Source organism: Mus caroli, unplaced genomic scaffold (genome assembly GCF_978045245.1).
Source record: "Mus caroli unplaced genomic scaffold, Mus_caroli_1 scaffold_1, whole genome shotgun sequence".
In the NCBI taxonomy this organism is placed as follows: Eukaryota; Metazoa; Chordata; class Mammalia; order Rodentia; family Muridae; genus Mus; species Mus caroli.
This window is the reverse complement of record NW_028227256.1, coordinates 123,161,045-123,181,654: the sequence shown is the minus strand read 5'-3', so window position 1 is coordinate 123,181,654 and position 20,610 is coordinate 123,161,045. Positions and strand designations below refer to the sequence as shown.

The 20,610-nt window shown below is 45.5% G+C and overlaps 1 protein-coding gene across 7 annotated transcripts in view; it reads left to right on the top strand.

Moving 5' to 3' along the window:
• Positions 1-20,610, top strand: part of Nckap5 (NCK associated protein 5) — an 896,002-nt gene that overhangs the window by 199,061 nt on the left and 676,331 nt on the right. The window contains exon 1 of one of the 7 annotated variants that reach the window (XM_085840663.1): positions 2,350-2,651. The exons of 5 other annotated variants lie outside the window; for them this stretch is intronic. The gene's annotated coding sequence lies outside the window, so the exon portion shown is untranslated. Of the gene's footprint in view, positions 1-2,349; positions 2,652-20,610 lie in introns of those variants that run through there. One more of the 7 variants, XM_085840658.1, reaches the window with a different exon arrangement.

The window sequence follows — 20,610 nt, the reverse complement described above, 5'->3', positions numbered from 1 at the left end:
AGGTGGTCCTGACTTCCATGTGCCTTGACTTGGCACATGTGCATGGCTGCAGTCATGGGAACGTTTCTGTGCACACACATCCACAAAGATTTTTTTTCCCAAGAAAACAAAGAGCAAAAAGAGACACAACATGCTTGAATGTGCAGAAACTTCAGTTTCCTGACAATTTCACAGTCACTGTGGACTGTCAGCACACGGGGCTCAAATCACATTCTTCGGAGCTGATGGGCAGATCCTGAAGGAACTTTCTGCTTTTGATCATTGATTGACTTGAAAAATGTCTGCAGCCACAACCAAGGGGTGGGCATTAGCCATGGGTCATTGATTTATATTGGAATGGTGGCAGTCTGTTAGTACTCGTCAAACCTTATCCTTAAATTGTCATAGTGGGCTGCAGATGATGTTGGCCTTGGGAGTACTCTGGGAAGCATGCACAGAAAACTCTTCATAAAAATTCTTTAAAGACCCACCGGGCAATCTGCTTCTATAATCTCCCGAGCTTGGAACAGGACCCAAATTAGATGCACAGCCATCCCAGGGCAGTGTTTTGCAATTCAAATACACCAGTACTTTCCATGACAGCCTCTCCAGGGGCTCCCCGGTGGTTGGGGTCTTCTGAGTGTTCACACATAAATGGGGATCTTTGTTCTCTGGAGCATGAAGCTGAGGGGAATTTGTATAGAAAGAGAGCTGCACTAGCACATGTACGAGCTGTGCTTTGGTGGTAAATTCAAACTTCGAGGGAGAACAAAAATGTCCCCAATGAGTAGCTCTCCAAGGCGGCGCTTAGCCAATGCAGTTAAGGTGGCAGTTTGGTGAAGCCCTGTAGCTCCGCCAGTCTCTCTACATTATTTAAGAGAGCCATGGCCCATTCATTACATGTTAGCAGTGCTATGATGGGAGAGAAGTTCTGGAGTGACTAGGAATGTACATGAGAGGCCCCGTTTACCTTTGGCCAAGCCAGGTTCGGCCTAAACTCATCCCTTTGGCCAGCGAAGAATATGGCTTGGCCACATGGTTTCTTTATCTCAAGAATGGGTTCCAGGCTCTCTCCTTCCTGCTCCACTTCCGTTCTTATTATTCTCAGCCTCTCCTCTTCTCTGTGGCTGTGGGTGTTTGTGTGCACGCAGTGAGTGTGGAGGTTAGATGACTTGGGAGTCTGTTCATCCCATCCTTTCCCTGCCTTTCAGGCTTTTGAAAGAGTCTTTACTGAGCCATCCTGCTGGCTCCCAGGCAATCTCTCTATTCATTAGTTTTATGTTACTTCAGTTCTCTGAGCAGTCACTTACATTTGTAGCACTAATAAGTCCATAAAAATGTAGTCAGTTTGCACCCCAGAGACACCTTTGTTCAGATGTTCAGACTTTCCTTTCCCCGCCCCAGACCAGGTCTTCTGGAGCCCAGACTGGCCTCAGACTTACCAGGCAGCCAAGAATATGCCACACTTGTAATCAGTCCTCTTGCCACTGTCTTGTAAGTGCCTGTAGGCATGAACTACCATACCTGATTTGTGTGAGCTGGGAATAGAGACCAGGACCTCATGCATCTTAGGCAGTCTCTCTACCAACTGAGCTACAGCCCCAGCCCCAAGATGCTCAGCTTCAGATACAGCTGGTGAGCTGACTTTTCATGAGGCCCTGTGAAGTAGCCAGTCTCTTTGGTTTACTCCCTGGCAATGTTGTCTGTCTGTGGAACGAATCTGTGTCTGAGCCGAGTCTCTGAGCATAGCTCCATGTAGTCAGCTCATCCTTTGGTTGCCAGCTCCTAATGTGGCCTAGGAGAGATGTCACTTTCAGTGTTACTGTAAGGATTACTGTCTGGTTGCTGTGACCAAGTACCTAACAGAGTATGTTAAGGGAGAAAGGGTTTATTTGGGGGCTCAGTTTGAGGATACAGTCCATCATGGTAGGGAATCATGACAGCTAGATTTGAGGCATCTGGTCACACTGCATCTGCAGACAGGAAGATGAGAGGATTGGATGCTGGGGTTCATCTTGCTTTCTCACTTTATGCTGTCTCCCCAACCTTTGTAATGGTAGTGTCCTGACTTAGGGTGGGTCTTCCTACTTCAGTTAGCCTGATTTAAGAAATCCCCCCAGACATTCAGGAAAGTTTGTCTCAATCCTATCAAGTTGACAGTATTAACCATTGCAGCCACTGTCTTTGGGGGGCTCTGTTCCTGGACATTCTCTCTCTCCCACACCACCCTATAAGGTGAGTCTCCCTAGGTTCTGTATCCTGATAAAACCACACAAGGCTGTTTAATTTCATCTGTCTCTGAACTAGACTTTGAGGAGTGGATTTCTCATTTCTTAGCTCCCACTGCCCAGTGCAGTAGACACTCAGTCCATGTTGGCAGGAATGAATAGTGGGCACCGGGTCCTGATTAGGGTGAGCTGAATTGAATAGAGCAGGCACACCCACTCATGTCCGAGAAGTGGGATTGAGTGCAGGTGATGTAATAGCTCTTGACAGGGTAGTTAAATATTGACAGGCAAGAGGAAGCACAGCAAAGCTGGTCACACACAGGGAAGCAAGGGCTGGCAGTGCCTGTCAGATCACAGGGCTAAGGCTGAAAGTCGTTCGGGTGGCTGTGATTCGGGTGACCCAACTGAGGTGGCTCGCTGGATCTGTCTGTTGCTTCTGTAGAGGTAAGGTTGGAGTCTGCCTGGGGAGCTGAAGGTTGGCTAGAAACCATAAAACACAGATTCTGTACCCATGGCTTGGCGACAGCTTGGATTCCAGATGACCACTCTGGCTACTCTGTCTTGTCTACCTCAGCTTGTCATTACTTGAGACATGAAGCACAAATTCTTTCTTACATGGAAGATAGGTGCCTTAATACCTCCTCGTGAGGTGCTGGTGACTTTTTCTGAATGCTTGGGATAGGAATTCGTCCACATGACTTCATTTGCCAGTACACTTTGATGGTAATGATTAGAGATGTGTGTGTAGCATTCCAATTAGGGGGTCATAAACAAGTTCACTCCTACCTGGGAGCTGTTTTACAGATTGAAGAGGTGAAGGGGGGAGGGAAAGGGAGGAGGGGAACCATTAGGCAACACTTCAAGTGCAATATGGAAAGAAGACTCACAACGAGGGGGTGGGCTGGGGCAATATTGTGTGAGCTAGAAGAGACCACCAGACAGTGGGCAGAGGTGGTTTGGGTGAGGACAGGGCTCTGTGTCACCTTGACTGGGGAAAAGGCTCCATGGAATTAGAGAAAGATTTCAGTCAGCAGGCCTGGCTCAGGTGAACCGTTTTGGAAACAAGAGTTGTGCCATACTTGGAACTAAATAGTCCTGCACAGAAGAGCAGCCAGGGCACAGCTCCATTGTGTTTATTCACATGCTGCACATATGCATGCATGTGTTCATGTGTGTGCTTGTGTGTGTGTGTGTGTGTGTGTGTTTTGACTCGCTTCTCTACCTTCTTCCCTTGAGACAGGATCTCACTGAACCTAGAAGTAGGCTGGCGTTTAGCATGCCCCAGGGATTCCCCCTAACTCAGCCCCCTACAATGCTGGGGTTACAGGTATGTGCTGCAGTCATGCCTGGCTTTTTTATACAGGAGCTGGGAATTCTAAGTCAGGTTCTTCTGCCTTCACTGCAAACATTCTCACCCACCCACCAGCTTCATTCTTGCCGGGTCTTTAATGAGAGGGGGGCAGGGGAAATGACGAGTGACAAGGGACAGCAATGAGGGGACGGGCTGCCAGGTGAGGTGGTTTGGAGCTCCAGGTAAGGCAGCTTTCTCTGTATGAACTCGGTTTCTGTTTCCACTAGGGGTTTTGTGGAGGAGACTGAGGGTAGGCGGACCTGTCTAACCCTTGTCAGCAGCACTTTAACCCTGAGCTTTCCTACCCCATCTTCACAAGGTGTGACGATGAAACAGAGCAGAGGAGTAATGGGAGAGCACTACTAATCAGACGTGAAAGGCAGTGTCAGCATATCTACCACAGCCTGTCAAATATGGAAATACAACAAATCGGTCTTTGGCTATTTACTCTGTGAGTGTGCGCACACGCACACATACACGTGCATACCTGTACATATCTTCCTATGTGTACAGGTGTGTGTGTGTACACCTATGGAGGCAGATGTCAACTTCCGGTGTTGTTACTCAGAAACTCTCCACCTTTTGTTTGAGACAGGCAGGTCTCTTATTGGTCCTGGAGCTCACTGATCCAAGCAGACCAGATAAGCAATGCTACGGAGCCCCAGGGATCCTCCCGTCTGCGCCTCTCCAGTGTTGAGATTATAGGCACAGGGCACCATGTCAAGGGTTGTATTTTATTTTTAATGTGGGTCTTAGGAGTCAGCTTCAGGTCCTCTTGGGCTCCTTCCGCCCAAGCCTGAGCTTAAGCCTGAGCTCGCTGCTTATCCCCTGTATTCACGTGGAGTGATGTTTTCTCTGTAGAGAGATGAGACTACTGGAAAAAGTTTTTCTTTTTTCTTTTGCCTGGAATTAACTATGTCCTCAGCCTGAACCTATGCTGAGGGGTACAAAATTCCACAGCTTCATTCCTATACTGTACTACTTATATTTATTTATTATATTTGTCTTTTTAAAATTCTTGTTTCAAAGTTACCCATTGCAAGCACATTGTATGGCCGGCTCTTCTGATTCTGTTACTTCGGGAGTTGGTGAAGAGCTATTTCCCACTGAGAAGCTCAGAACTCGAGAAGCCACCTTTGGGTGAAGGCACTGTGTGAGCTGCCATATGCCACCCAGCTCTGTCTTGTATTAGGCAGAGACCAGGAAAGATGAACATAGAAGAGAAGCCTCTCTGAAATTCACCCTGGATATCAATCAGCTAACCCAGATCCTCCTTGAGGCTGCATATGAGTGAGCCAGTTCATTGAAAATGTTCCAAGAACCTGGCTCTTTTGTTTTGGAGGAGCTCTGAAGTCTGAATTACGATGGAGGAATGCCTGGTGCCTTAGTCATTTTTCCTATTGTTGTGAAGGAACACCTCAAGAAAAGCACTGTAAGGAAGAATGGGTTGCTTTGGGCTCACGGTTTGAGGGTATCCTGGCAACCATGGTGGGTCTTCCCACCTTAGTAAATGTAATAGAGACAGTCCCCACAGGAATGCCCTGGAGCCTGTCTCCTCAGTGAGTCTACCCCTCTTCAAGTTGGCAACGGAGACTAAACATCTCACCTGGGGTCTGAGTGTTTTTTGACTTTTTTTTTGTTTTTCTTGGCTCTCCAAGCCATCCTAGAAGACGAAACCTATTGTTTCTTTGACAGGGAGACAAATTGAGATTCTGGGCAAGTTCAGTGGTGTCTCATAGTTGATTGATGCAGAAGTGGAATCAGATGTCTGTCCCCTAAGGGACTTGTCAATCACTTAGCCACAGAGACAGTCCCCATAAAATCACCAAAGAGCAATTCTAGGTGTGGCAGTCTCTAACATCTTCCTCTCAGAGACTGCTGCCTGTTGAGTCCAGTGAATGAGGCACAAGGTCTTACACCGCACATGTTTAAATGAAGTGGGTATCCACATGTTTGTGTGTATGTGTGTCTGTCTATCTGGATGCCTGTGTACATGTATGTGTTCATAGGCATGTAGAAGCCATGGGTTGACTGTGGACATTCTCCTCAGTCACTCGACATCTTATTTATTCAGACCGATATGACACTAGATCCGAAGCTCACTGGTTCAGCAAGGCTAGATGGCCACCTCGCATGAGGACATCCATCCCTCCTCCCCAGCACTGGGGCTACAGCTGAGCTCTACCAGACCAAGCTTTGTCCATGGGTGCTGGGATCTGAGCTCAGATGTTCTCCCTTGGATTTGTTTTGCTCAGCAGGCCCTTTAGTGTTTGAGCCTCTCTCCACTGCCCGGGCAACTCCCTCCCCCCCCACCCCCCAATTCTTTCTCTGAATTTAGGCAAATTGATCTCAAAGCTCATGACAAAAATAAATTTTTTTTTTTTACAAAAATCTTCTTGTTAAAATTTCTGTAAGAAATGTGTTATCCTGTCAAGTACCTGAGGCTCTTTATAGCCCTTACTATGTGAAATCTCCCACTTATGTTAAACAGATTTCTCACATTGAAGTTTGCATCTGTTTTCCATTCCGGGCTATTCCCTTTCTTCTCCTTTGACATGGTTGAACAGCTGGCCTTATTCATGGCATAATGGCACCTCCACTATTATGGCTCACTTGACCCCTCGAACTGGCTTTCTCCTCTCCAGGCAAAATCACACCAGGGTTGTTTTGCCTCTGCTCCCAGGTCCTGTTTTCCCATCTTTTGATTTACACTGTGATTCTCTCAGTCTTTCCATTGAAGGACCTCGAGGACAATGGCTTCATCTCTGTGAGCTCACAAAGCCTGGGGCTCCTATCCCTAGCCCACTGATTAGCGTTGTTGTCATGTCACCTCGCTGCTGGGAGAGACACCTGCCACCAATCTGGGAGTTTCTGGGCCAGTGTGGCTGACTGACCTACTGAACTTGCAAAATCAACCTGGGAAAATGGGTCAAGGGTTGATGAGTAACTGTGACATATTAATAAGAGCCTTGCAGGCTCACCTTGCAAGACAGATGCACATGTGTTGGAGGGGGGGCAATTGGGGTTAATGAGAAATTGTCCTGTGTGACTGTTAAAAATCAGGAGCTGGCCTTCTGGGAGGATCTAATCAGAGTGCCAACTGTTGGGGGTCATTATTGGAACACAGATGAGTCAAGTAGAAGGAAATGCCCCAATGGTCTTTACTGGGAAGGAAGAAAGAAAGAGAGAAAAAAAGAGAGAAAGGAAAAAAATCTGCCTTCTTTTGCTTTGAAATATGCTATGGAGAACTAAAAGGTTTATTTTTATGATTCACTTATAAAATAGTAAATTTAAAAGTGATTTTTAATTTTAAGTAGTGATTATTTTGCACTGTTTATGTTTTTTATGTATGTATGTATGTATGTATGTATGTATGTATGTATGTATGTATCTATCCATCCTGTGTATATATTCACATGCCAAAGTGCAGGTATGGAAATTAGAGGACAACTTCAGTTCTCTCCCACTATGTGAGACTCAGGGATTGAACCCAGGTCACTAGGCTTGGCTACAAGTGCTTCTGCCCACTGAGCCATCTCACTGGCCCTTAAGTAACATTTTTAAAGTGAGGCACCTAGCAACCTTTTAATAAATATTTCACTTTTCACCAATTTTAAGCATTGTTCTACCCTCGTGGACATACAAAACCCAACGATGGGGCAGAAAACTGTTTTTATAAAATGAAAAGTTGCTGCATGTAGAAGCCTTCTTTTCTTAAACTTGAGAAGCTTCACACAGCTTGGGTACTGAGAGTTTTCTCCATGATAAAGCATTGACTCAGGGTCTTTTTTTTTTATTTGTTTTTTTTTTTTTTTTTTTTTTTTTTTTTTTTTTTGAGACAGGGTTTCTCTGTGTAGCCCTGGCTGTCCTGGAACTCACTCTGTAGACCAGGCTGGCCTTTAACTCAAACTCAGGGTCTTAAGTATTTCTCTCATGAAGCTTAGGAGGCTCTGGGCTGAGTAGAAGTCTTACAGACCAATAAAACAAAAATCAATTTAGAAAAATCCATACTTCTTGACCATTTGCACATAATACCAAACTAAACTATTCTCTTTTTTGTATGTCAGATCCTTACCTGTGACTTTAGAGTAACAGCAAAGGGGACCCAATGTCTGGGACTTTGTTCCTGGGTGTACATGTGAGCAGTGAGCTGTATACTCCTTACTGCATGCATGGAGTCCACATCATTATCTCTATTTCCACCTTATTTTTCTTTTTGAGATGGGGTCTCCAATGAGGCTGGGGCTGGCTATGTAAGCTAGGATGGCTGACTGGCCAGAAGCCCTAGGACTTGCCAGTATTTATCCTGCTCCCCCATTGCTGGGGTTACACAGACAGAGGTGCACTGCCGCTGTGTTTGGCTTTTATGTGGGTGCATGTGATTCTCACACTTGTACAGCAAACGCTTTGCCCTCTGAGCCATCTCCCTGACCCTAGTCCAGGGCTTCTGTTTGCTGGGGTCCTTCCCACTAAGAGCACAGAAGACAGGTTTTCTCATTAAAGGCAGTCAGTTATCAGAAACATGACAAGGCAGTTGGAGAGATAGCTAAGAAAGCTTGCAGCACAATTCTGAGGCCTGGAGCTCAGATCAAAGCACTCATGTAACAAGCTGGGAGTCTAGTATATACAAGTCTGTAACCCCAGCTCCAAGGGTGGAGGATCACTGGGGCTTGCTGGCTTTCAGCCTAGGCTAGAAAACTTGAGCCTCTGGGTCAGTTTAGACCCTGACTCAAATGTATAGATGGAAAATGATAGAGGATACCCAATGCCCTCTCTTAGCTTCTGAGGGCACAGACATACACAGTCACATGCTCGTGTGCATGCTCTAGTGTGTGCACACAAACACACACACAAATCGAAATAAATGAGAATACCTTTTCTTTTCTTTTCTTTTCTTTTCTTTTCTTTTCTTTTCTTTTCTCTCTCTTTTTTTTAAGCACCACAAATGCATGGCATTTGTTTTCCTTGGGGAATTGATAGGGCTGTCTTTGTTTTTCAGAATTCACGTCTGCTCCATGCATATAGGACGTTTCTCATTTTCTGGATTCTGGCAAGTAGCTAATAAAAGATGATGAGCTGCTCTCCAAACAGGGCATTTTATCTCACTGGGTCCAGAGCCCCGCTCAGTGTCTGACCCAGAGGAGGGGTCCCTGGGTGTTTATAGAGCAATAGTCACCCACCAGGCCACGAGGGGCAGAGGGAACCTCAGGATTATCAGCCCATCTATTTTATTTTATTTTATTTTATTTTATTTTATTTTATGTTATTTTCATTACACTTTAACTTACTTTGTGTGCTTGTATACCAGAGTGCACATGTGGCAGTCGGAGGACAACTTGTGGGGAGTAGTATTTTTCCTTCTACCGGGGACCTATGGATTAAACTCAGGTTGTCAAGCTTGGTAATTCATGCCTTTACCCACTGAGCCATCTCCCTGGACCCTAGATCTCTCTATTTATCATGTGCATACATCTGAATTCTTGTGTGTGTGTTTGGGGAGGGAGGGGGGGTCAGGAGACAGCTTGTGCGAGTCAGTTTCCTCCTTCCATCGTGTGGATCCCAGGAATCAAACTCATGTCATCACGCCTTTACCCACGGAGCCACTTCACAAGTCCAGATGTGTGCACCTCTGGAATGAAAACTGAAGTTGATCTGTATTGTACCTGTACAGGCATTCAAGTGAATTCATTTCTTCAAAGAAGAGAGAGAGAGAGAGAGAGAGAGAGAGAGAGAGAGAGAGAGAGAGAGAGAGAGAAAGAGAGAGAGAGAGAGAGAAGCTCTCCTTGAAAGGCTCATAAGCAGAACTGTGGTATATAGGAGGCATGGTTTGCAAGGGTTTGAATATGATGTTAAAATATGACGTTAAAATACCTTCTTGTGGTTCAGGCTGTATTTTGTGGGGTTTAGCTTAATTAAGGTATCTGCAATTTACCAGCATGTTCTGCTGCCCACTGGTCAATGGAACCCCTGGTGACCAAACACACTTGTTTAAAGTAAGAGCCAGAGGCCCTTTGACCTTTGAATATATTATCTGAGAGAGTTATGGTCATCTGGCTCCCCAGATGACCTGAGCCTGCAGCTGCTCTGCCAGCTGGCTGTCACACGCTTGCAGCAGAAAACTTGGAGGGGACTCAGCCTCACCAGATGCCTTATCTCAGAGTCCAGCTGATGCTCCATGCAGAGGGAGCCGATTCTGTGCTTTGTATATGGTGACCTGATTCAAGTGCAATAGATGATTCTTTTAATGTAGTACAGGGAGCACCTTATATGTGTGGTTTACAAAGGCACAGGCTGTGGACCGATTAGTGGCCACTGGTAACAGTGGCTACCAGATAGCAGACTACAGCGCTTTATAAGGAACTCCAGGGAACAATCTTTTCTCTTTTTTCCATTTTTTGAAATTTATTTACTTATTTAGTGTGTGTGTGTGTGTGTGTGTGTGTGTGTGTGTGTGTGTCAGAGGACATATTGAGGAGTCAGTTCTTGTCCCTTAACATATGGGGCCTGGGGATTGAGCTCAAGTCCTCAGGCTTGGTAGCAGGCACCTTTGCCCACTGAGCTATCTTGCCAGTCCCTTACTTGACATTTTTGGCCAATGATAAGATACAAACAGATGTACTTCTGCAGTGGGAACTGAGGCAGAATTAGAGGGAGCTACTGGATTGAATTAATCCATGTAACCCAATGAGAGTCACTTGGAGGACAATGGGCAGAAACAGCTTGGGCTATGTATTTATTGATTTGTAAAACAGCTAGGAGCAAAGCAGGCACATTGTAGGTTAGAAAAGTAGACAATGCTACCGGTGAACTTTTGATTGTGTGGGTGGGGTCATTAGCCAGGACCTGCACCTGCTCCTGAAGTGAAGTGGCATTTATCTCTCCTGGGAAGTTAACTTATGTCTTAAAAGATATGTAAAAATAGTAGAATATTATCTGAAACATGCCTAGAGTACGTTGTAGAGAATCACTAAGAGACCCTGATCACAAGCAATGTGAAAAGTGAGGACACATACCAGAGGTTGTCTACCGAAAGTGTGCAGAGCATTTGAGCACATGCTCACACACACACACACACACACACACACACACACACACACACACTAAATTAAAAACAAAATAGACTAAGCATGCAGAGGAAACTGTAAATGAGGCCTTCTGTGCATGGTGATAGAGAGGCTAGAGCCGTGTATTGGATAGACTAAATGCTATAAAAACTAACTTAACAGCAGACCTAAATAAAGAAGTTGGTTTTCATAGTGTGTTTTTATTTTTCCGCCTGTCAAGAAGTGAACTGAATCCACCCCCCTGCATTGCTCTGTTTTTTGTCTTTTGCTGCTCAGTGGTAATGGGGACACAGGGCAGCCCCTGGGGCAAATGATTCCACTTGAGTTATTTGCCATGTGGGAACCAAAGGGAACAGATTTATGACATGAAAAGAGTTTTGATCTCAGAAAGTCAAAAGCCCGGCTCAGTTTAGAGTGACACCTTAATTTGAGTCCCAGGGGTGTGTGCAAATAGATCACCAATGGCATCGATGGGTCTACAGAACTCTAGCTTATGTCTGTTAGGCCTGCTGTGATTCCTACTTCATAAATAGCATCGGGAGTTGTATGTGTGTCTCTCTGTGTGTGTCTGTGTTGTGCAGCTTTTAAGAACTTATTGCATTTTATGTAAGTCTTAAATTGTGATTAAATTATGATTAAAAAAATGTCATGATATTGAGAAGATCGTTGATCTTCCTTGGAAGCCACCCAAAGTAGTTCTGTTACCATAGATGGTCCCTAATGCTACCTCTGTGTCCTAAGTCCTAAGGATTGGCATATGTCCTTGAGTTCTTATTCATCACACAGTGCTCAGTTCCAGACAAATGGCACAAACTCAGATGGCCTTTGACGTCACCAAGTCTTCAACTCTACCACTTTAAAGTGAATGGGAAAGTCTGGTGTCTGTTGGGGGCTGCCAGGTAACATACAGGGTGAAGTTAGCTGGGTGGAGAAGGTCGACATGGAGGTTGTGGTGATCACAGTGCCTGCCCCAGGGACTCAGGCATGTGTCTGCTTCTGTAACCAGAGTTGTCAAGGCCAGAGCCTGGGCTCTGACAGCCCTGTCTTCAGTAACCAGTCAAATAGACAATAACAGTGAAGGATGGAGGAAGGGGTATGCAACCAATGTAACCACGCTGGGAAGAGAAGGAGAAAAAGGGACACACCACTGCCATCCCCGACTTGAGGCTTAGCTTTAAACAGAGGGCACTATATATGCCTAGATGAGCAGTCCTGGTCTAGGTGTGGCTCTGCCCATCACTGATCCATCATGGCCTGCTCCACTGCCCCCCTGCAAGTTCATCTGACAAGTTGTTTCTCCTCTGACTGGTCCCAGGTATCTCCTTTTCCCTTCTTATAGCATGAGATTGCTGGGGTTGGGGAGAATTCAAATTTGTTGAGATTAATTATTTCAATTTTCTGACCCTCAAATAAAGAGCCAGGAATGAGGTTTATTCGAAACACCTCATTCCTGCCAAGAGGGTTAAAACTTTGGTGGAATGTGCCTGCCTTGCTGTTGCTTCCTGGATACTCTGTGTCTTCCAGTTTGAATGGTCCCCACCTTAGGCCCATCCTCTGATTTGTTTATCTCCTCATCCTGCTATCCATCTCTGCTCATTGAGCTCTTCCATCTGAACTTGCTCAACTCTGCACATGTCCTCAGACAGCCTGACTCTGCAGACTCTGCCCTCAACCCTGCCTGGGATCACAAGCTTATCTAATATGCTCTCTTCTCAGCTCCTTTTCTTCCTCTGAAGACAGACCATTTTCAGCTACTCAACTTTTAGGGCCTCCAAATTTCTTCACTGAAAATCTTCATTCCATGGATAGTTAGGCAGTGTTCTCAGGATGATAGCTAACTTCATACATACCGGGACCATCACTCTATCCACTGGTACCACAGTGTACTGGCTGGTTTTCTGTGTCAACTTGACACAGGCTAGAGTTATTGCAGAGAAAGGAGCTTCAGTTGGGGAAATGTTTCCATGAGATCCAGCTGTGGGACATTTTCTCAATTAGGGTGAGGGCCCCTTTTGGTTGTATCATCCCTGGGCTGGTAGTCTTGGGTTCTATAAGAGAGCAGACTGAGCAAGCCAGGGGAAGTAAGCCAGTAAGAAACATCCCTCCATGGCCTCTGCATCAGCTCCTGCTTCCTGACCTGCTTGAGTTCCAATCCTGACTTCCTTAAGTGATGAACAGCAATGTGGAAATGTAAGCTGAATAAACCCTTTCCTCCCCAACTTGCTTCTTGGTTTGTGCAGGACTAGAAATCCTGACTAAGACACACAGCCTCTGAAAATGTTGGCAGTTTGTGCAGTTGCTAGCCTCTAGACTACAGAGATGCTTCACTCCTTAAGAGCACTTGATGCTCTTGCAGGGTACCTTAGTTCAGTTCCCTACTGAACTACCTAAACTGTACTACTACCTGAACTGCAGCTTCAGAGAATCTGACACCTACCTCTGGCTTCTACAGGTACCCACAAGCATGCATGCACGAGTGTGCGCGCACACACCACACCCACACCCATACACACACACACACACACACACATCTATACATAATTAAGAATAGAAAAACTCTGAAATTGCTGGCTTGCTAGTTATACTGATGAGTATTAGTCTCATTGGTAAAGTTTAGCATGTTAAGTCTTTGACAGATATGGCTTAGTTCCATCCAGTTTAGGGATAATCACTGTTGTTGTATAAACAAGGTCTAAGTCTAGGAAGGGTTGGCTTGCCCCTGCAGGGAGAGTACCTCAATCTAAATTCCTGTGCCTCCTTTGCCATGGGCTCTTCTGCAGAGAATTTTAATTCTTGACTAAAACGGGTAACAAACTTAAGCCTCTGAGATGTTTGCTCTCTACCTTTCATGAAAAGCAGTGGGTGGGGAACTGGAAAGACAGACAGACAGCCCTTCCCCTGAGCTTGGGCGACAGGAAATGAGGAGCATTCTTTATGCCTGCTTGCCAGAGCTTGCTTACTTAATAAATGTTTACATCTGAGTAGGGAGATCTGGTCTGAGGTTTGCTTTCATGACAGCCAGTACCAAGGTCAGACTTCTGTAACTGTCCCCTCATGTCAAAAAGGACTGTGCCTTTAGGACCAAACTGATGCAGGGCTGGTCTCTGAGCCTTGGCTCTATGAAGAATTTGGTTTCAAGAGGGATTCCTGATACCAGCTTTTGCAGTAGTAGCAGCTCAGGAGTTGTGGTAGCCTACAATAGCCAAGAGTTATTTCTCAGCCTTGGCTCTGCCCCTCAGCTGTGGCTGTGCTATGTCCCCGCTGGGCTCGGCTGGGCTTCATGCCAGGCTGCCGTGTAGGGTGGGGTCTATATCTGATCTTATCTCAGAGGTCAGATTCTGTAACAAGTCAAAGCAGCTACTGGGCATGTTTGTCTCCTGGCAGAGGCTGGATCTCAAAATGGGCAGGCAGAAGGCTCTGCCTGCAACTGGTAACCCTGACACTTCTGCCTGTGGCACTAGTGCGGTGACACTGCATTGGTTCCTTCTCTCATTGCTGCAGTCAGACCCTGCTTAAACGAGGGAGGGTTTATTTGGCTTTCAGTTGTAGGGGATACAGTTCATCATTAGAGGCAGGCATGGTCACATGGCATCCACCATCAGGAAGCAGAGAGAGATGAACCCTGCTGTTCAGTTCCCTTTCTGCTTTCTAGTCAGTCTTGGGCTACACCGGATACACTGGTGCTTCCCACACTCAGGGTGGCTCTTGCCACCTCAGTTAACCTGGTCTAGGAAATCCCTTTCAGGCACGCTCACAGATGATTTCCTGGTGACTGTAGCTCTTGCCAGGTTGACAAACAATATGAGACATTATTAGATGTCAGCCAATCATCTTTGGGAGCATTAACCGGATAGTGTGAGTCACCCTGTAGTGATGAGATGGGAGTGAGTGAATGCAGAGGGAATACACGTTGGCCTGGAGGGGTTCATAGTTTCAGAGAGGAGAACTGATGTCAGCTGCAGAGGACATGGAAATGTAGTATAGAGGAGCAATAAGAGAGAGAAAGAGGGGAGAGGGAGAGGGAGGGAGGGAGGGAGGAAGAGAGAGACAGAGACAGAGAGAGACAGAGAGAGACACAGAGAGAGAGAATGTGTAGCTTCCATCAGTGTCTGTGAGGAAACATTTCCAACCCCCCAAGGATTCCTGAATCCCAGGATGCACAAGTCACTTATATATAATGGCAGATAACTTATGCCTGTCCTCCTAAATCCTCATAGTTAACCTGAATTACTCAACTATCTAATGCTCCTCTGTAAGTAGCGGTTACGTGTGTTGCTCAGGGTAGAAGAGTGAGGAAGGCTGTCCTGCAATGTTCAGCACAGGCATGACTTCTAGCTGAGTACTCTCATGTTTAAAGATCAATTTTTAAAATGTATGTCTATGCTTTTGTACATGTGAATGAAGACACCCACAAAGATCAAAGGCATTGGTGATCCACTCAGGGTCGGTGCGGGGACCTCCTCCGCAAGAGAAGCACCTGCTCTGGACTGCCAAGCTATCGCTCCAGCCCTGTCTGAGTGTTTCTAATCAGTTACAGTTGTAACACCTACTCATGCAGAGGGCTCTCTGCAGAAAAAAACAAAAGACGAACAAACAAGCAAACAGGAAAACAGAGTCGGGATTTAGTTCAGTGGTGGTAGCAAATGCCGGGACCTGGGTTCCATCCCCAGACATGAAAAAGAGAAAATAAAACAAATACAAAATCACTGCCAATCAAACTCTACTAATAGGGTAGTGATATTTGATTCATTGGTCTGTCGTGCTCCATACAGATAAGAGGCCAAACCAAGGCTTCTGCTTCTCCCTTTTGGGCATGCCTTCAGTCAAATGTTTGCTGTCTCTCAACAGTGAGACGAAGGGAAATACACCAGTTGAGCAGACCCTGGCCCTAGCCTTGAGTGCTTCCATGTCACTCATGTTTTCTGGGTCCTCAGGTTTTTCAGTTTATAAAGTCAAACCAGCAGCCCTCAAAGCCTCCTAACTAACAGGGAAATGACAGGTGGGGTCTTGGCGTTAGGAGACTCTTCCCACCACCCCACAATACTGGCTCATTTCCTCTGCCTTTTCCTGTTTGAGCACATATGGGATTAAGCTTACTTGCATTTGCCTGCAAGAAGGACACTTGGTTTTAATTCTAGCTCACTGCTAGATCTTCCCTCCTCACTTCAGGATTTCAGGCTGACCCAGGACTTGGGCATTAGTTGTAACACAGCATTTTTTTTTTTTTTTTTTTTGCTGTTTTGCACACAGCACTTTATTAGTTTTGCTAGTGGTTGCCTCATCTTGACACAGATTTTAAAATGGCCGGTGGAGGACCTCCAGGGACATTCATTCACAGCGCTAAACTTCACCGAGAAGGTCCAAGCTCAGCTTGTTAAGTGAGAGGCACACTTACTGCCTGGGGAGGAGCTGCGTGTTCAGTGGGATTCAGTGTCTTCTCTACTCACTCGCCCACCCCCTTGGTACCCATCTTCCTTGGCTTGCCTAATTGTTTTGAATGCTGTGGTAAATGGATTAATCTTAAATAGAAGCCTGGGCAAATCTGGTTTGGACTAGAATTCACTCAAGGATTTAAAAGAAGCCAACAGAAGGGACTAGGATTAGTTTGTTTGTTCTGTTTTCAAATTGTGTATAGATAAGCCCTGGGAGAGAGCCACACAGTTATCCCGAGAGCAAACATTTCTGGGTTTCTAAGAAAACTTGAAATATCTTCCCTTTTGGGCAGGCATACAAGAGCCTCTTTCCATGCAAGTTCAGACTGGAGTTTCCCGAGCCCTCGGTTCCTCTGGAATACATGCAGATGAATGTTCCTTCTTGGGCCATACCCCTCTATGCCTCATGGAAGTAGCAAGAGTCTTCCTCCTTGGCAAGATAGACAAGGCTATAGTTAACGGTCGGATCAAAATGAAACTCCTCACCTGAGATCACGTTCTCCACACCAATGTAGGAAGCTCCAAGTTGTCAGAAAAATTTAACACCTATCAAAAATGGCACTATAGAGAAATATGAAGTGGCAGACAATGGGTGGAAATTATTGCATCAAATGAGGTCCAAAAACAGGACCAAGTGCCTTTCCTCTGCCTTATGTGGGTCTACATGTCCATAGAGGTCAGGGCACTAGAAATGGGCCTGTGAGAGGAAAGAGAAAATAAGAGGCTTTAAGGGAGAAAGGTTCGGAGGTTAACGGAACATAGCCGATCTTAGAGTGTAAGAGGAAATACTGGGGACAGAAGTGGGGAGCTCGGATGGAGGTGGGGAGAGGACGGAATGGGGCATGGTTGAGTCAAAGAAAACTTAAGTGTATCTAAAAATGACCTGCAGAAATCTTCTACATTGGTTTCATAGTGAAGAGGCTGAGAGCCTGGTAGCTCCTCAGTCCATGAGGCTACAAGCCTCCGTGAGTGCTGCTGGTCTTCCATCCATGTTGCAAGCCTGAAAGAGCTGGATTCTGGTGTCAGTGGAGGACAGTTGTAGTGGTGGAAGCAGCAACAGGGTAGGTGGACCTGCCAGCAAGAACTGACTTTGGTGAGGCAAAAAAGCAAAGCTTCTCCCTCTGACTTCTTATTATCTTGGCTGCCACAAAGAAAAGTGGCCACCAGGTCTAGGGTGATAGCTTGATCAAGAAAACCGCTCACAAGTGTGTCCAGCAGCCTAGCGCTTACTTGGTTCCCAATCTCGTCAAGCCTACAACCATGATTAACCAGTACACCCGTGTTTTCTGTTGTGACAAGGAAAGACTTAAGAAAGCACCTGCTAGTCATTCATTCATTCATTCATTCATTCATTCATTCATTCATTCATGCAGCCAGCACAGTGGCAGGAAGGGTACATACTCCCACTCTGTGGCAGGCATTGAGGCACAGTAGCAATTGTAGTGATGAGGAGCCAGGCTTGTAAAGATGAGAGGAGGCCCTTCTAGGCAGAGAGAAAGAAGGGGCCACTGAGGCTAGAACAAGCTTGACTGCACAGGAATCAGAAGCCAGGAAGAGTGGATTCTAGCAACCAAAAAAGGAAGGAAGTTTGTAAGAGATGAATTCAGACGCGTAAGCCTTTACAGTTCACATGCTCTGGTTTTATGGATTTGCCTGTGTTCCTCTCCTCTCCTCTCATTTCTACACACTCCCCCATACATGCCTAAGGCTTTTCCTCTTGGACACAGTCTCAGTATGTACCAGTCTGCCCAGGCTGGTCTTGAACTTCCCAGCATCCTCTAAGTCAGGAAGTGCAACAACCTAATTCCTTCCCAGGTTGCCCTGGGAAATGACTCAGGAGTCCTGGATCCTGGAGGAGTAGGTAGGGAGGTCTCAGGCACTTTCATCTGAAGGCCACAGGCTAGGAACAGCCTCTCTAAGGGAACTGTCTTCCATGAACTGCCCCAGCTCACCCTGTCTCCAATAGTCCACACAAATAACTCTGCTACTACAAGACTCTCACAGCTGAGAGTTGGATGAGACAGAAGCTCTACCCGCTTGGGAGCAGACCTCTGACTTTGGAGATCCCCAGTCCTGCTCTAACCAGGGGTGGGGGTGGGGGGGAATGAGGTTTCTGAGAGTCACTCTGAAACTATTTCACGATGTATAAAACACCTTTTTATCCTTTCCTTGGACATCCAAGACAACAGAGATCCCCAACTGAAGGAAAAATCAACCCTAAGTCCTGTCCTGTTGTTTTGCTTTGCTTATGTGCATGTTCTGGATCCAGGCAGCCTACCTAACTTCAGACGGATTCATCTAACACCGCAAAAGCACAGTTTCCCACTTGCTTCATTCCAGGTCTATGTTCAACAAGGCAGACTGGAAGGCAAGGTCTTACTTTACACAATTTACAGTACACAGAGGAGTGAGGGAAACAGAGGAACAAATAGTTAGTGTACCTGTGCCTAAAGAAAGTGGGTATAGGATCCCTAATGCACAGGAGACACGAGAAACACAGAACACAACTGCTGACCAATGGGCGGTGGCTTAGGCCCACCCTAGGACAGTCACTCAGTGCTTGCTTTCACTCTGTCTCTGTCTGTCTTTGTCTGTCTGTCTGTTTGTCTGTCTGTCTCTCCTGTCCACACACATACATAACGTCACATTAGCTGTGGAACCCCATTGACTGTCCAGTTAAATGGCATGTGTTGGTGAGGAGTTTGCCCTGTTTATGATGACAGCTGTTATCAGCCTGGGGACTTTCCTGGGGGGGGGGGGGTAAAGGCTCTTAAGACAGGTCACATGGCTGAGAAATACAGTTATTTGAATTGAAATTCTTATGTTAAAACCAAATCCATGCTTTTCCAAACTCAATAAAACACGGGTGGCTAGACTACATAATTCACCAGCACATACAAGAAAAGAAAATGTTAACAGCAGGCAGTCCCATGTAAGTGCCACAGGCTGTTTGCCCTTCGGAGATGCCAGCTAAGGTGAATTTTAAGCAATTTCTGTATGTTTGAATACTATGGTAATAACAATTATAACCAGTAACCAGCCATCTGTGTGGTTTTTCGTTATTCACTAAAATTATTTCCTTTATTAAAATTATGCCTTAACCTTATGGATTTACACTGCCACGAATCCCTTCAGGAATGTATTCTTCCTAGCTGGCTTTGTTATTCCTCTGCAGGCTATAGGGGAGAACCCTTGCTGCCATCCTTAACTTCCTCTTGGTGGCCTCAGACGTTACTCAGCTTGTAGATAACCTCCATCCCTATTTCATCTCTTCTTCTTTATCATCCTCCTTCTCCTCCTCTTCTTTCTCCTCTCTCTTCCTTGTCCTGTCTTACCTGTCTCTGTCCTCATGGAGTCTCCCCTAAAGATTCTTGGTAAGTGAACACATATGTGTATATACACACAGAATATATGTTGGGGTATGTGAATATATGTTTGTGTGTGTGAGCAGGTAAATATTAGTTTAAGAATTCAGGATAAGTGAGTTACTCAGTTCTAAAAGAGTTTGCCATCAAGTCTGTTTACCTGAGTTTGAGCCTTAGGACCCATATGGTGGAGAGAATCATTTTCTAAAAGTTCTCTGACAGACAGACAGACAGACAGACAGACAGACACACACACACACACACACTCTGTGGCAGGCACGTTCCCACACATAGCTATATTGATTTTTTAAATTTAAGAATACAGACTAAGAAAGGTTGAGGTTAAAATGGAAAGACTTTTGTTGGCCAAAAATGTGTTTGTGTCGACATATAGGATAAGAGACCAGCTTTATATATTTACATAGCAATTTAATAGGAGACAAAAATGTGGTCAGTATGAATGGGGCTTTTCTGCTTTAAACTGGCATGGCTTCATGTGTAAACTGACCAGTTTTCACAGTTACTTAGGACTATTTAAATTGGGAGAACTTCTGACAACCCCCATGAATCCATCGTTTTTCATTAATTTTAATACACAAAAGTCTATCTATACTGAGCTGCGTGGAAAGAAACAGAGTCCGTGCCCGTGACTTGAAAGCCTGTTGAGTAAATGGAGTTCGTTCTCCTGCAGATGTTTCTAAATATTCCTGCACGTTTCACAACTGCCCCTTTAATAACATGCTAATGGGGTTTCTCTTCAAAGGAAACATTAGGATAAAAGTCGAAAGTCATATAAAATGCTAACAAGAAAACCCTTGGATAAGCGTTCCCAAATTGAATTCTTACCTGTTAGTAGGCACAAGATCTTTGTGTGTGTGTGTGTGTGTGTGTGCTAATGTGAGTGTGTACATGTGCCTGTGGGTACATGTGTGAATGTGAAGGCCAGAGGTCGATGTCTGGAGTCATGTTCGATTGATTTCGATTGTTGTTTGTTGTTTGTTTTGTTTTGTTGTGGCAGGGTTTCTGCTGAGACTTGGGCTCAGATACTTTGTTATACTGGCTGGCCAATGAGCTCCAAGAATCTGCCTGTCTCTGCTCTCCTACCTCCAGTCCTGGGTATAGAGATGTGTATCATTATGCACTGCTTTTATGTAGATGCTGGACAGCATGCTTGCCCAGAGACACTGTTAT